Genomic DNA, 13,777 nt, shown 5'->3' with positions numbered 1-13,777 from the left:
AAAGCAGAAAGGAACCACCAGCAACAACGAATAATACATATGAAGCAAAACCGAACCACAGCACCACGGAACTGCTTTGTTCAAACAAATAAACGATATTACTATCATGTCATTTTATACAAAACAGATCCGCACATACTTGGTACCATTATACATTACACATATTTCTATTAATAACAATTATTTTTAATACACAAAATGGAACCAGGTTTCTGTGGTATGGTTATGCGTAAAATAAATTCATAATTTAATTGTAATTTTTTATTGCAAAATAAAACCACAAGCATTCGGTTCTATCATGCATAAATAAATATTGTAAATATCCTGAAACCCATCATCGCTATACGGTACCAAATGCCTTGACTTGTGCACAATGCAGAATGCTTCTCATCTTCAAACAACGTAATTCATTACGTCTTAAGCCCGGCATTCACTACACGCACCGCGAGCCGAGCCCCGAGCCGTACCAATCCGTGGACAAATCCGTCATTGCCCACACACTACACGTCTATCACAATCCGTCTCCAGACGGCGAGCGCCGCGCCGTGCCGCGAGCCGCGCACAACTACACATACACATGCAGATTTGTCCGCGGACTTGTCGCCAGCTACAAATCCAGCGGATGGGTGCGCCTGTGAATGGTACCCATTAAATAGCTCAAAGTGCAAAACTCCAATTTTTAAAGTAAAACGTCGAACATCTGTCAATATAGGTGACATTCAGCGAAGTATTTCGAATACGTGACGGCCGTTTTTTTTCTCCGCGAAGTAAGTACTATTGTTTTTGTTAATTACCTTTAAAATTAAACGTGAAAATGTTTAGTAATAAATAAATAAGGAAGCAATTGGTAAGAAAAGCATTGGAGACGAACACCGAAGATAATATAATGAAGATACAACGGGTAAGTAGTTTTATTTAATGCATTTATGTACTTATTGAATCTATGAGATGCAGGTATGTACGCTTTATCCACTTTTGATTCATTCGCGATTGTGGAGTGATTTTAAAAAGATAGTTCATTAATTAGTAAGTACAAGAGGAATCCTGTGTGGATTTACGTATTATAACGACACTGTTGTTGTTCACGAAGGCGAGTCGAATTATTAAGAGTCATTTTGTTACGATTCATCTGTCATTGTGAGATGAAACTACTAAACCCTGTTTTAAAAACAACTGTCGATGATCTAGGTACCTACCTACTATTTTGGTAAAATACGTTTAGATTCAGATTCAGTACAGTACATTCAGTGCATTTAATTATTTGTTTGATTTTAAAAGTCGCGCTGCCACTGTTTTGACCGGAACAAGGCCCTAGCCCGCGAAATTGAAAATTTTAACAAGTTTATTTAATTTTTTGCTAGGTTTGGTCACTGTTGCGTGTGATTTCTAGGATTACGTACCCAAAAGGTAAAACGAAACCCTATTACTAAGACTCCGCTGTCCGTCTGTCTGTCTGTCCCTCTGTCTCATAAACTGTGATAGTTAGACAGTCAAAATTTTCATAGATGATATATTTCTGATGCCGCTGTAACAACAAATACTAAAAAAACGGAATAAAATAAATATTTAAGAGGCTCCCATACAATAAACTGTGATTTTTTTGCCGTTTTTATAGATAATGGTACGGAACTCTTCGTTGCGCGAGTCCGACTCGCACTTAGCCAGTTTTTTGTACATGGCGCATGTACCTACAACATACTTAGTCGTCTAGTAGGGACACGGCTTTATAAGAACTAATAATATTTTGCTGTCGCCATATATCTACGTATAAAAGCCACGCGGCTTTATTGTTTTGATTTAAAGCTTTTTTCTTTTTATTACAGAAGATAACGAAGAACCTTATACGTCGATGCCTGTGCAGAAGCTTTCTTCACCTTCAAGCGATATTCAGGCCATATTACATCTCATTCCACAATATGCACAGAGTTTTAATAACAATCTTATTAGTGATGATGCAATAGAAGACCACATAGATGGACCAGACATGGTGGATTTCGAAATCCAATTTGATGATAACCTCGAATAAACGTCCTCTATATGTATTATTTTATATATCTTTTTAATTAAAGCTTTATTACGATATTATAAATACATAGTTTCATTTATATCATTAAATCCCTGGGTTGTGGTTCTTTTTTGTATAAGAGAAAACCTATCAATTGATAAATGTTAAAAGGAACCACATGCACATTTTCTTAATTATCTAAAAAGTTTAAGAGTATTCAGAACAAATTTATATACACATACTTAAATAAGTAATTTATCAATGAATTTAAATAAAATAAATATTAATTTTACTTCATCTAACAGAGCTGCAAATGTTTTTGTAAATCCTTTGATATCTCAGAAGTGCGTATTTGCTGGTTGGTTCCTTTTTGCTTAAATACGGACAATTTGCATAGATACCCATATCATGTCGGATTCCTACTAACCAAAACCCCAGTGTTCCGTCCACCGCACCGCTTCAATGACGGGGCCTATCCGCGACGATCAGCATATTGAGACAGCAATGTAATTACATGAATTACACGCGTGTGAAGTCACGGGAGAAAGCTAGTACCTATAATATAGTTCACAGCTAATTGTAGTCAAGGTAAGCAAGTGAGCGATCTATTTGATAACTAGTTAGTGAATGTTCACACATTCGGTACCTGATTTTGTCAAATCTACGTTGATTTAATTAATAAGTACCTAGTTACTACTTGCCCGAGTTACAGGTTACAGGTTACAGGTTAGCAACTACGACGATTGTAGTTGCTAACCTGTCAAATAAAGCATTGATAAAGATGTCAAAAAAGGAACCTACATATAGGCTATTTATTACTGTTGTTTAATTTATATTCACCTTACTTATTGCAGACGCATTGTCAAACAAAATGCGTGGTTCCCATTTGAGTAGTAGGTATGTTAACCACTAAAATTCGCATTACATCTTGCCAATTTAAGCCGTCGGCAATCCGCCGTAGGCTCTGCACAACGGATGGAAAGTTAACAATATAATAGAAAGGTTAACGTTGCTTTGATTGATCGAATTAGTTTATGGGATTGTGGTCCACTGTGTACTATACTATAAACTTATTAAGGTAACTGTGTATTTTTTATTATATCTATCCTTTATTGGTACATACTGCTTCGGTATCTAAAGTATCTTCATCGTTACTTTTAATTATTTCCTTAAAAATTATATTTTACCTTAATACTTGAATCTGTGGATAAAAAAAAATGTCGATCATTTATGATTTAATACCTTGGTTAATTTCTTGATTATATTCTTAAAAATCCGAATAGTTAAGAATGAAAACAAGTTGATATTACATTCACCTTCAATAAAAGTTCACGCATGACGTACCCTGTTCAACAAAATATACTTCAGGTGTGTCCTTACTGTTTATTTGTCAATCATTTATAACTTTCAAGCTATTTTTATACCTTCCACTATACTTACAATTAATATAATAGCAGTACATACTATAAAAGAAAAAAAGCCCAGAAGGGGGATTTCGGAAGTAAGGTATTCAACGGATAAACATAGATATGCTAGAGCCGCTGAGTGTGTTGACTGTTGACTGTAGTGCAGTCGATGAAACCTGTAAAAAAGTCATTGGTCAAATCAAGTCATATCAAAAGTATTTTTTATTATGTATTAGACCATACCATCTTAGACCACATCTCAGCTTAACATCATTCGAGATTGTAGTCAAACGCTTCCCAATAAAAAAAATAAAAAAAAAGTTATATCTATATTTTCTCTTTTATTGGATTCGAAGCTTAGTAAAAAATTAGATGGTTATCAATGTGCAGAGTTATATTAGTCGAAATATTTTATAATTATTGTTGATTTCATAAAACGTCGTATTAAAATATAGCTATTAGCTAGTGATATGTAGATAGATATCACTAGTTAATAGGTATATAACGAACTAGCTTTGTCCCGCAGTTTTACCCGCAGTGCTCCGCTCCTGTTGGACATTATGATATTATATAGCCTAGCATTCCTCATTAAATGGGCTATCTAACACCGAAATAATTTTTCAAATCAGACCAAGTAGTACCTGAGATTAGCGCGTTCAAACAAACCAACACTTCAGCTCTATATAAGTAGGTATAAATAAACAAATTTAATGCAAATCGGACTTATACTTATTGTGAAAGTAAGAGGAGTTTTTAATAATAATTCTTTATAACACTTTTTATCTGAATATCTGACTAGAAATATTTGCACACGATTAATCAGTGAGTAATTTTTATAAATGGTGTGATTTACTGTCATAAATATTAATGAGTCATTAATATGTTAGAAGCATCGATAGTTTTTCACTTTCAATATTGTAGAAAGTACTTTTTTTATTGGTATGCACTATGCAGACATGTCATGATTTTGGTTATCTAATTTAAATTGAGTTTAAATTATCGATTTGAATATTCATTTCATCAAAATTAACACAATTTTGTTAATATATTTATTTACTAGCTGTGCCCGCGACTTCGTCCGCGTGGAATAGTGACTGCATAGTAGTTACTAATTAACTTAATTATTGAGTAAACACGTACTACCATAAATAATTAAAAGAACTGATAGTAAAATTTATTACCGAACTGTGCTAAAAAATAAAAAAAATAAATGCCTTCTTAATTTTCTATGTATTTCTTTTACATTATGTCATATTATTTTTAAGCACCAGAGGGGAGGCGAGCAAATTTCTTCCTTCCTTGTATGGATGTTATTAACAATGTATCGTGCAGCAACTGATCAGCTTAATCGATACTCAGTTCTTATCAAATCCAGCACCAAATCCAAATCATATCTTTCCTGTCTCACGCCTGTAGTAACTAAACCGTTTAGACCGTGCAATAAAAATTAAATTAAAAAAAAAACCCAACGCAACGAAGAAAAGTGCATAGAAAAAGGAATAAATAATTTCACAAACTTCCCGACGATCTTTAAAAATAAATACCATTTTAAATATTTATAAAAAAACAAAGTCGTCGGGGCTGCCATGCCAACATTATCATAATATAATATCATATATACCTCTATAAATATTTTTTTTAGAATGGTACTTAATTTTTAAGATCGTCGGGAAGTTTGAAAAATGATTTATTCCTTTATCTTCGTTGCTTTGGAATTTTTTTTTAATTTTTAAATTTTTAAACTTCTGTTTCTTATTTTCATGTAATATTTTCAAGTGAGCGAGACCGAACTATCAAATGTACCTCCATATTACATTCCTACATCATATTGATTTGGGCCGTAACCGTGCCCAAATTGTAATGGACCACAGTGGCAAAAGAAGTGGTATATTTAGGAAAAAAAAATTCCAAGGGCCAGGCCTATGTGGCTTTGAGTAGAGTTCAAAATTTCCAGGGTGTGGCTATCCTCTCGCTCCCATATCTCCTCTTCTTTCACAGATTTTTAACCCTTTCCTTTCCACCCCTAGTAAATGGCAGAACCGATTTTGATGTAAACCATATCTATACGTAATTGTACCTATATGTACATTGTACACGTCATATCCTGTCGTTTGATGTTCCATTTGGTTTATTTATACCCACTGTCGCCCCTAAACTCTAAAGTGCCCTAAATGTAATAAACGGATGAACCGATTTCGATAAAATATGACTAATTGTAATTCACACTTTGCACTTTCATATGCCCCGCTTGAGTATATTATTTGACCACATTCGATTATTGTTCATTTCCACTTTTACCGCTGTAATCTAATAAATGGATTAACCGAATTGGATAAAAATATAACTAACTGTACTTCACCCGTTATGCACTTTCATATTTGACAATATTCGTTTTTTTCATTCCCACTTTTACCCATATATAGGTATAATAAATGGATGAACCGATTTTGATTAAATATGTCTAATTATACTTTACACGTCATGCCCTTTCATTTGATATGTCACTTGAGTATATTTAACAAAATTCATTTTTTTATTACCACTTTTATACCTATATCAAATAAATGGATGAACCGATTTTGATAAAATTTGACTTATTATACCTATATACCTAGATATAATAAATGGATGAACCTATTTTGATAAGTACACTTTATCTAAGAACCAGCGTCTGAAAATATGCTGCCTAACAAAAAAAAACCGAATCAAATTCGGATTACCTGTTAGCGAGCTACGGTAGCACAAACATGTATTATACACATATAGTTGTCAAACACTCATCACCCATCTTTTTGCGTCGGGAGTTAAAAATATAATACGACAATCGACATAATTTAAAGGACATTTTATGTATAAAATTTACCTAGAAAAAAGCATAATTCTAATTTGACCACTCCCCCCCACCCTTGGGGACTTTCGATATGATCACCTGGACATTTATAGGAATAACTGTAACAGATAACTTATATCGTACACTGTACAGTGTACAATAAATAGAATGCCTTAGCAAATGTTCGCCGTGAATACTTAAATGGTCATAACTTTTTTGTTTACGAACCGATTGACATGAAATAAACACTAAATGTTAAATGAAGATTACTCCAATATATTAGTGAAAACCGCATCTAAATCGGATAAGCCGTTTCTGAGATTAGCGTGCACGAACATACAGACAAACAGACAAACAGACAAACAGACAAACAGACAAAAATTTTTTTAACTACAGTTTTGGGTTTGGGATCGATTTAGTAATAACACCTGCTAATTTTTTTTTCCATATTTTCATTGTACAGACACCGCTTTTCTAGAATTTTATTATATGTATTGATGATGATGATGATGATTGATTGATTGATGATGATTTATTTATGATAATATGCTTACGTTTTTAATGCACTTAAATGTTTTTTGAATAAATTATATGAAGATTTAAAAATGGTGAAAACTATCAATTTCGTTTGCATGTTTGTGTAGAATAAACTAATTTATTATTAACATAGATACACAAAATATGTGTTACAATCTGAAATTGAAACCATCTAGAACTTACAAGCGTTTCATAAATTAAACAGAACAGAAGAGAACAAAAGAAATACAACTTATACTGAAAGATAATCTATGTAAAATTATCTAGATGTTTTCTTAAGAATTGCAACACTTTCAAGAACAAATATTAGCATACGTAAGTCGTGATTGTCACACTGTATCCATTACCTACTCTATTATCGTAAGTATCTGCTTTTGTTATGAACCAGCGCTTTTCAAAGTGTACAAAGTTTATTTTATTTTAATTTATATGGTAGTTTTATGTTTTGAAACACATAGGTACCAAAATTGGAACCTATGTTTTAAAATACCTATGTTATCTATTCGTTAAACGTATTGACAAAATCCATACTATACCTAATATTATAAATGCGAAAGTACTTAACTCTGTCTGTCTGTTACTCAATCACGCCTTAACTACTGAACCAATTTGCATGAAATTTGGTGTAGAGATATTTTGATACCCGAGAAAGGATATAGGATACTTTTTACCCCGGGACATAGGCTAGGTTTTATCCCGGAAATCCCACGCGAACGGGAACTATGCGGGTTTTTCTTTAACTGCGCGGGCGAAACCGCGGGTGAAAAGCTAGTACTGCATAAAATGTTAAATTAGGTAATAAATACACACTTTTAATGTTAATGTTGATGTGGCCGATGTCGAATATCGTCAAAGAAATCGGCACGCTAAAGCGAAGAACGCAGTATCGAATCCCGCCTTATTGCAGTTCTTCTATTAATTAGAAATTAGATAAGTTTTAGAAGCACTGACTCATTCTTACCACAAGACCTTGGAATCGTGTTACTAAAACGCTAGGAAATCCGATCAATTGTCCAACTATTGAAGCAGTGGCTGAAACAATGGATTTCGATTTGAGTTATGTACCTACCTAATAATAGTACAATCGCAGTACTCATTTCCCTGGCCAAGGCCTTATTTTGTGAAATGTTTGTAGCATTTTAAAGGAAATTTTAGATGGGAAATTGAAATTTACGTCATAGCTTCTACGTATTTTTTCATTTCTACTTATTAGGCACATAATATGTGTATAAGCAATGTTGATGAATTATTGTGGTGTGGATAAATATATAAATTACGCTCATTTATCAAATAAAATTACAAATGTAAGGAATTAAAATTATTCTTGATTAATCTACCTATATTTATAAAAATGAAACCCGTTTCGCGTTGTCACGGCATCACGTGTGAACGGCTGAACCGATTTCGATAATTTTTTTTTTAATTGGTATTCCTTGAAGTACGAGGATGGTTCTAAAACGTATATATTATGTACCACGGGCGAAGCCGGGGCGGACCGCTTGTTAGCTAATAAATAAAGTATAAACCGTTGTAGGTACACTTTTCTTTGAGCATAAATAAAAGTTCATTTATAAACTTACAACAATTTACTTTCCATATCGAAAAGGAATAAGTAAACAGTCTTGTATTATCTTGTTTATCGTAAAAAGTATGTAAATAGAAGTACATAACTATATAAGTAGTAAAATTTTTAAGGGGAGTCCTTTCAGCGAAGCGGAGTAAAATTGGTTTGCAAGATCAAATTTTTCATGTATTTGCAATTATATGACGCTTCTAGAAAAAATAATCAATACACTTCAAGATATTTCCTAAAAAGTGTGCTAATTTGTTACACAACCACGTGTATTTTGTTCGATCATATAAAATCATAAAAATAGGCTAAAATAAAGATCGAAAACGAATTATTTATTAATGAAATTTCTGATTTTGGAAATAATTTTTATATAAGGATATGTATTTTGATGTACTGCAGAAAACGTGCTAAATTTTGGTTTTCTACTGAAGCCCTGTAATTATTAAATACATATTATATCTCAGAACTTAACGTTGCCCAGCGTTTTCTTTACAAACCGCGCTGCCCGCTACCCCGCCAGTCCTGATCAGGCGCTTGCTAACGTAGGACCTGTGTCAAATTATCTCCGCTCGATTTTAAGTTTTGAGTAAAGATAAATTATTGAAAATGGGTAACAAAACAAACAAAATTCGGAAGAAAGCAGTGTCAGTATCACAAAAAAGGACAGGAAAAGAGAACTAGTATGTAAATTGAGTAATATGATAAAAACGTAGTTACTTGATGCCACAGAATAAAAATATCAGTTGGTCATAAAGTTTCACCTCGTATGCTTTTATTTCAAAACGATAAAAGCTGCGTTACTGTGAAATAAGAGTTTAGTTTATAATAATTTGTTTTATATATATAATACTAGTGGTCCGCCCCGGCTTCGCCCGTGGTACATATTTCGCAATAAAAGGTAGCCTATGCCTTTTCTCGGGTATCAAAATATCTCTATACCAAATTTCATGCAAATTGGTTCAGTAGTTTAGGCGTGATTGAGTAACAGACAGACAGACAGAGTTACGTTCGCATTTATAATATTAGTATGGATTATTATTACGTAATTGGTGTATTATTTGCATAATTTTGGGGTATAATTATTAATTACAGTTGTTTATTTTAAGGAAAAAAACAATAATGATTATTTGTTAAAAAATAATTGATAATAGTCAAATAATAATGATTATTGACTAATAATAATTATTAATCACTACAGTAAAAGTTCCTTATTGGCGGGGTATATGTTCCATAAAATATATGCCTCGAATACAGAAACCGTGAATACGGAATGGTAATTATTATATGGGATTATAGGTTCTACGTTATACGTTCCTAGGTGACGATTGAGATTTTTTTCGTGTCTCATTTTTTTTAGTTGACATTATAAATTTATAAACTAGGAAGAGTGCAGTAGACGTTACTCGATCACAATTATTTTTGTAACGAATGTGAAAGACGAAACCTATAAAACACGCAAAGCGGCTTTTACTATAAACGGAACTACATTTAAAAATATACTTTATTTATTGAGTTATAAGGTTGCTTCCATTCTGTTTATTTACATTCTCAAAAACATCAATCGCGGCAAAGGCGGCTTGCGACAAAGGCGGCTTGGGTCAAAGGCCTCGGCGATATCATTAATTAACAACATAATATTATGTACTTTAGGCTAACTTGTAATAAGATCTATTTTACTTTCTTATTAGTCCATTTGACAAGGATATTGTGTTAGATACCTATTGGAATAATTTTATTATTATGTATGTACTTATTAAATCCGCGAATAAAAAAATTTTTAGTCGCGAATATAGAAATTGGGTCGCATTTTTTTAATTCCCGAATAGTGAAAACGCGAATAAAGGAAGCGCGAATAAGGAACTTTTACTGTATAATAGATGATAATAGTTAGTTCATAATCATTGTTATTATAGTTCATTGAAAAGTTACATTTGGGGTTGCGTTTTTTAGGAGGACGCATTTTATTTTTTTGATGTGTAGGGGGGGTTAGTGTGAAGCTATCACCAAGTTTGTGGGGTCGCCACCCTTGTCCCACGGCCGCCATCTTAAAAATAGCGCTTAATATGGTTTTTATGATATATCTCTTAAACTATTAATCTGATAAAAAAAAATTGTCAACATTATTTGTTGCAAATTAAATTTTCTACAATTTTGGTCCAGTAACTTTTTGTCATAGAACTATAAATAAAAATGTTATGAGTGAAAATGTTCAGAAATTAGCGATATTTATATTTTTCAATAAAACTTTTTTTTTTATAATTTTACGAAGAAATAATATCAGACCATTTTTGTAGATTGTTGTAGTATTGTAGTTATATTGTAATACACGCGCTCTATACTATTCTAATATAATACTCTAAGCTTCTACTGGTAGCAGCAAGTAATATTTATTAGTTACACCAAGTACTTCCATAATTATGTTGTGCTAATTAATAAATTCCTAGTACCTACTTATCTCAGTTTATAAAGTTGTAAATGATTTCTTTATTTACTTTTATATTTACAATCTGACACAAACACTTTTACATTGCTTACATAATAAAAATTGATCACAATTTACTTTTGATATAAGTATTTTACACTGTGGCATAGCGCTAACGTTACGAAAAACAAACGACGCGAGGAGCGCGAGGAGCGCGTGTCACGCGAACGGCCCCGCACACCTCACCTCCAATCTTGCCTCGCGTTGAAATACCTCGCGTTAACACAATTTCGTATACATACTTTACTCTGCCCGACAATATAAATAATTTGAACAATAGGAAATGCTATCCACCTTGCATAAAGCCTTATTTCATACATGGGCAAATTCTTGTCTTTTTGCATTCATGGTGAACCCGTCGGCGCGCGTCTTTCTCATTTTTTGTCGCATCCTGTTTTAAGGTGAATGAATGCGATAGCTATCTTGTTGTTTTATACGGGGTGGTTTTGCCTTCTGTAAGTAGGTACATAAGTACCATTGCGATTTATAAATCAATAAAAAAGATTTCATTTGTTATCATGGTATAATCCGTCTCCCATATTTAGTAAATAAAGAGTGTCTTTTTGAAGTGAAACTTCTTTATTGGGGTTGGAAAAAAAATTAGTGTAACATTTTTTCGTTACTTTGACATTTTCCGTTACGCGCCATCTTTTTCTTATCCCTCCCACGCGTGATGCGACGTATATCTGTAAAGTTGTATATAGTATTTTTTTTTTCAAATAAGGTCATAAAGAAGTTCCACTTCTTACGTGTGTACACTAGTACACGCACACATTTTTTTTTTTTTATTATTAAGAGTGGTCTAACTACATTGTTCCCTACACAGAACTAAAATAATTTTGTCTATTTGCTCTAACTTTTCGCATGAAATTCATTTAAAGTTTAAATTGTAAGTAGATAAAAAAGTATGGGATTAATCTCCCTTAAATTATCTCGACAATAGTACATGCAAAATATCTTGATTCCGTGAACTAACAAGGCTATAATAATAAGAATAGCTGCAAAAATGAGGCGAAAAAAATTTTTCGATCGTAAAGCACTCTCTGATGCTTCGCATCGTCGTGCAATTAATGATAATTAATCTAACAAAAATCAACCTGTGTGAAACCGCAGTGCCCTTATAGGGGTATTACAGGTGAGCTCTAAAAAACTGCACTACTGGCTACAGCAGATGCCATCTCATGTCATGTGTTCGATCGACATGTGTTGGTACACATGTTGTTCAGCACGTGATGCTAGAATGACCTATCGATATATTTTAATTTAGAAATATAGGTAAAGATGATAAGAAAAGTCTAGAGTTCTATGTGTATGTAAGACGTACATACAACGTTATTATTATTTTACAGTATTAGCACAGATTACCTACTAAACAGTTATTACGTAAGCAGAAACCACAGATAATAAATCTGTAATATTTTTTTCAATTCCTGCAATACTGGTTAAGAGATAATAAAAACAAGCAAAACATCGAACCAACTTCCTGACTGTACCACTAAGATGCTATTCTAACAGGTACATTATTATAATAAGGTGAAAAGGGTCACTTGCCTCAGTAACTACCTGTTCTTCCTGTTTTTAGTCAAAAAAATTGGGCTCTTTTCAAGTTTAGGACACTGTTTAGACGTCGGCAAAACAGTCATTAGTTAATTATTATTTTTAATATTATTTAAATTACATCTAAAACTTATTTGCATAAAAATTACTAACTATTTGGCTCGAATCTGATATAATTTTATCCCCAACATAAATCCTAAGAACCAAACTAAGATGTTATAATAAACAACATTTTTCATTTTCATCATAATAAACTTAAAAATACATTAATTGAAATTGCAAGCGAATCGTATCTAGCAAAAAAAGTAATGAATCAGCTTTGACCACAAATTAGCGACTTGCCAATGCGGATTTTTTTATTACGTCAAACATTAGTTCCAGTTTACAATGAAAGTGAGTTTTGTATAAAAACTGGTGTAAAAAGTTTCGAGTACTGTTTTTGTGATGCGAGCTGTAAAAACAACAAGCACAAAGAACCAAGAAGCTAGTTTCATGAATGTCATTAGGACCACAGATTAGGACTGAGAACCTTAGTATAATATAATTTTCATAACATGTAGAAATACACATAATATTATGATACTACTAATTATGCCCTGCTACAAAGAGTATAGTAATATAGAGGGCGGAGGGCCTGCTTCACCACTGCAGAACATTTTTCATTAGATAACTTAAAAAAGAATTGATAATAATCTAAAACCATGGCGCAAATGACATAGGTATTAAATAATAACATGTTCAAATTAAATGAGAGAACTTACCCAAGGCCCCTGTTCTTTTTCTCCATATGCTTGTTGTTTTCCATAAAAATTTTGATACCCTCTTTCATTTCCTCAAGTGTTATCTTTTTATCTACCTCCATAAGCTGCGAAAGCGAAACAAACAATCCGACAGACTTTCACATTTATAATAATATTATTTCAACATATAGGACATAGGTAGGACATACCTTACTAAGCGAAATTATCTCGCGTTCTATAAAGTCCTTTTCATATTACATTCATGTTTATTCAAGGTTTTCTTTCCCACTCACTACAGAACGTTGGCATTTAGTAATCACACTAATCTACATGTAAAGTGCTCAACTTTTTAAAATAGTCAAATAAAATTGACTCATTTAAAACCTACGTACCTACACCCAGAAATCTTTAAAAGGATTGCTCTCCGAAATTCGAACCAGGAACTCCAGTAAGTTGTTTATACCGCGGCGCGACCGGTATGTTGTGAGCACTGGCCACTGAGCAAAGTACTAGTCACTAGACTGAAAAAAAAATGCTAGCATTTATCTTAATATAAAATGTTTAAAAAATACATTATAAAAAGTGTTATATTTTATGAAACACCATTACCATTACAATATAATATCAATAGTAATTATTAAAATATT

General features: G+C 32.6%; 1 long non-coding RNA gene across 1 annotated transcript; it reads right to left on the bottom strand.

The window, feature by feature from the left end:
* Nucleotides 1-3,400: 3,400 nt before the first annotated feature.
* LOC123697171 lies at nucleotides 3,401-13,674 on the bottom strand. Its single transcript, XR_006752200.1, has 4 exons — nucleotides 13,340-13,674; nucleotides 13,152-13,255; nucleotides 7,740-7,810; nucleotides 3,401-3,587 (listed from the first exon to the last, which is right to left on the bottom strand). It is a non-coding gene; the product is annotated as an uncharacterized LOC123697171 (long non-coding RNA).
* Between the last annotated feature and the right edge of the window lie 103 nt (nucleotides 13,675-13,777).

The sequence above is a fragment of the Colias croceus genome, chromosome 14 (assembly GCF_905220415.1).
Source record: "Colias croceus chromosome 14, ilColCroc2.1".
Taxonomy (NCBI): Eukaryota; Metazoa; Arthropoda; class Insecta; order Lepidoptera; family Pieridae; genus Colias; species Colias croceus.
Note: the sequence above shows the minus strand (reverse complement) of the source record. Positions and strands in the feature narration are given on the sequence as shown.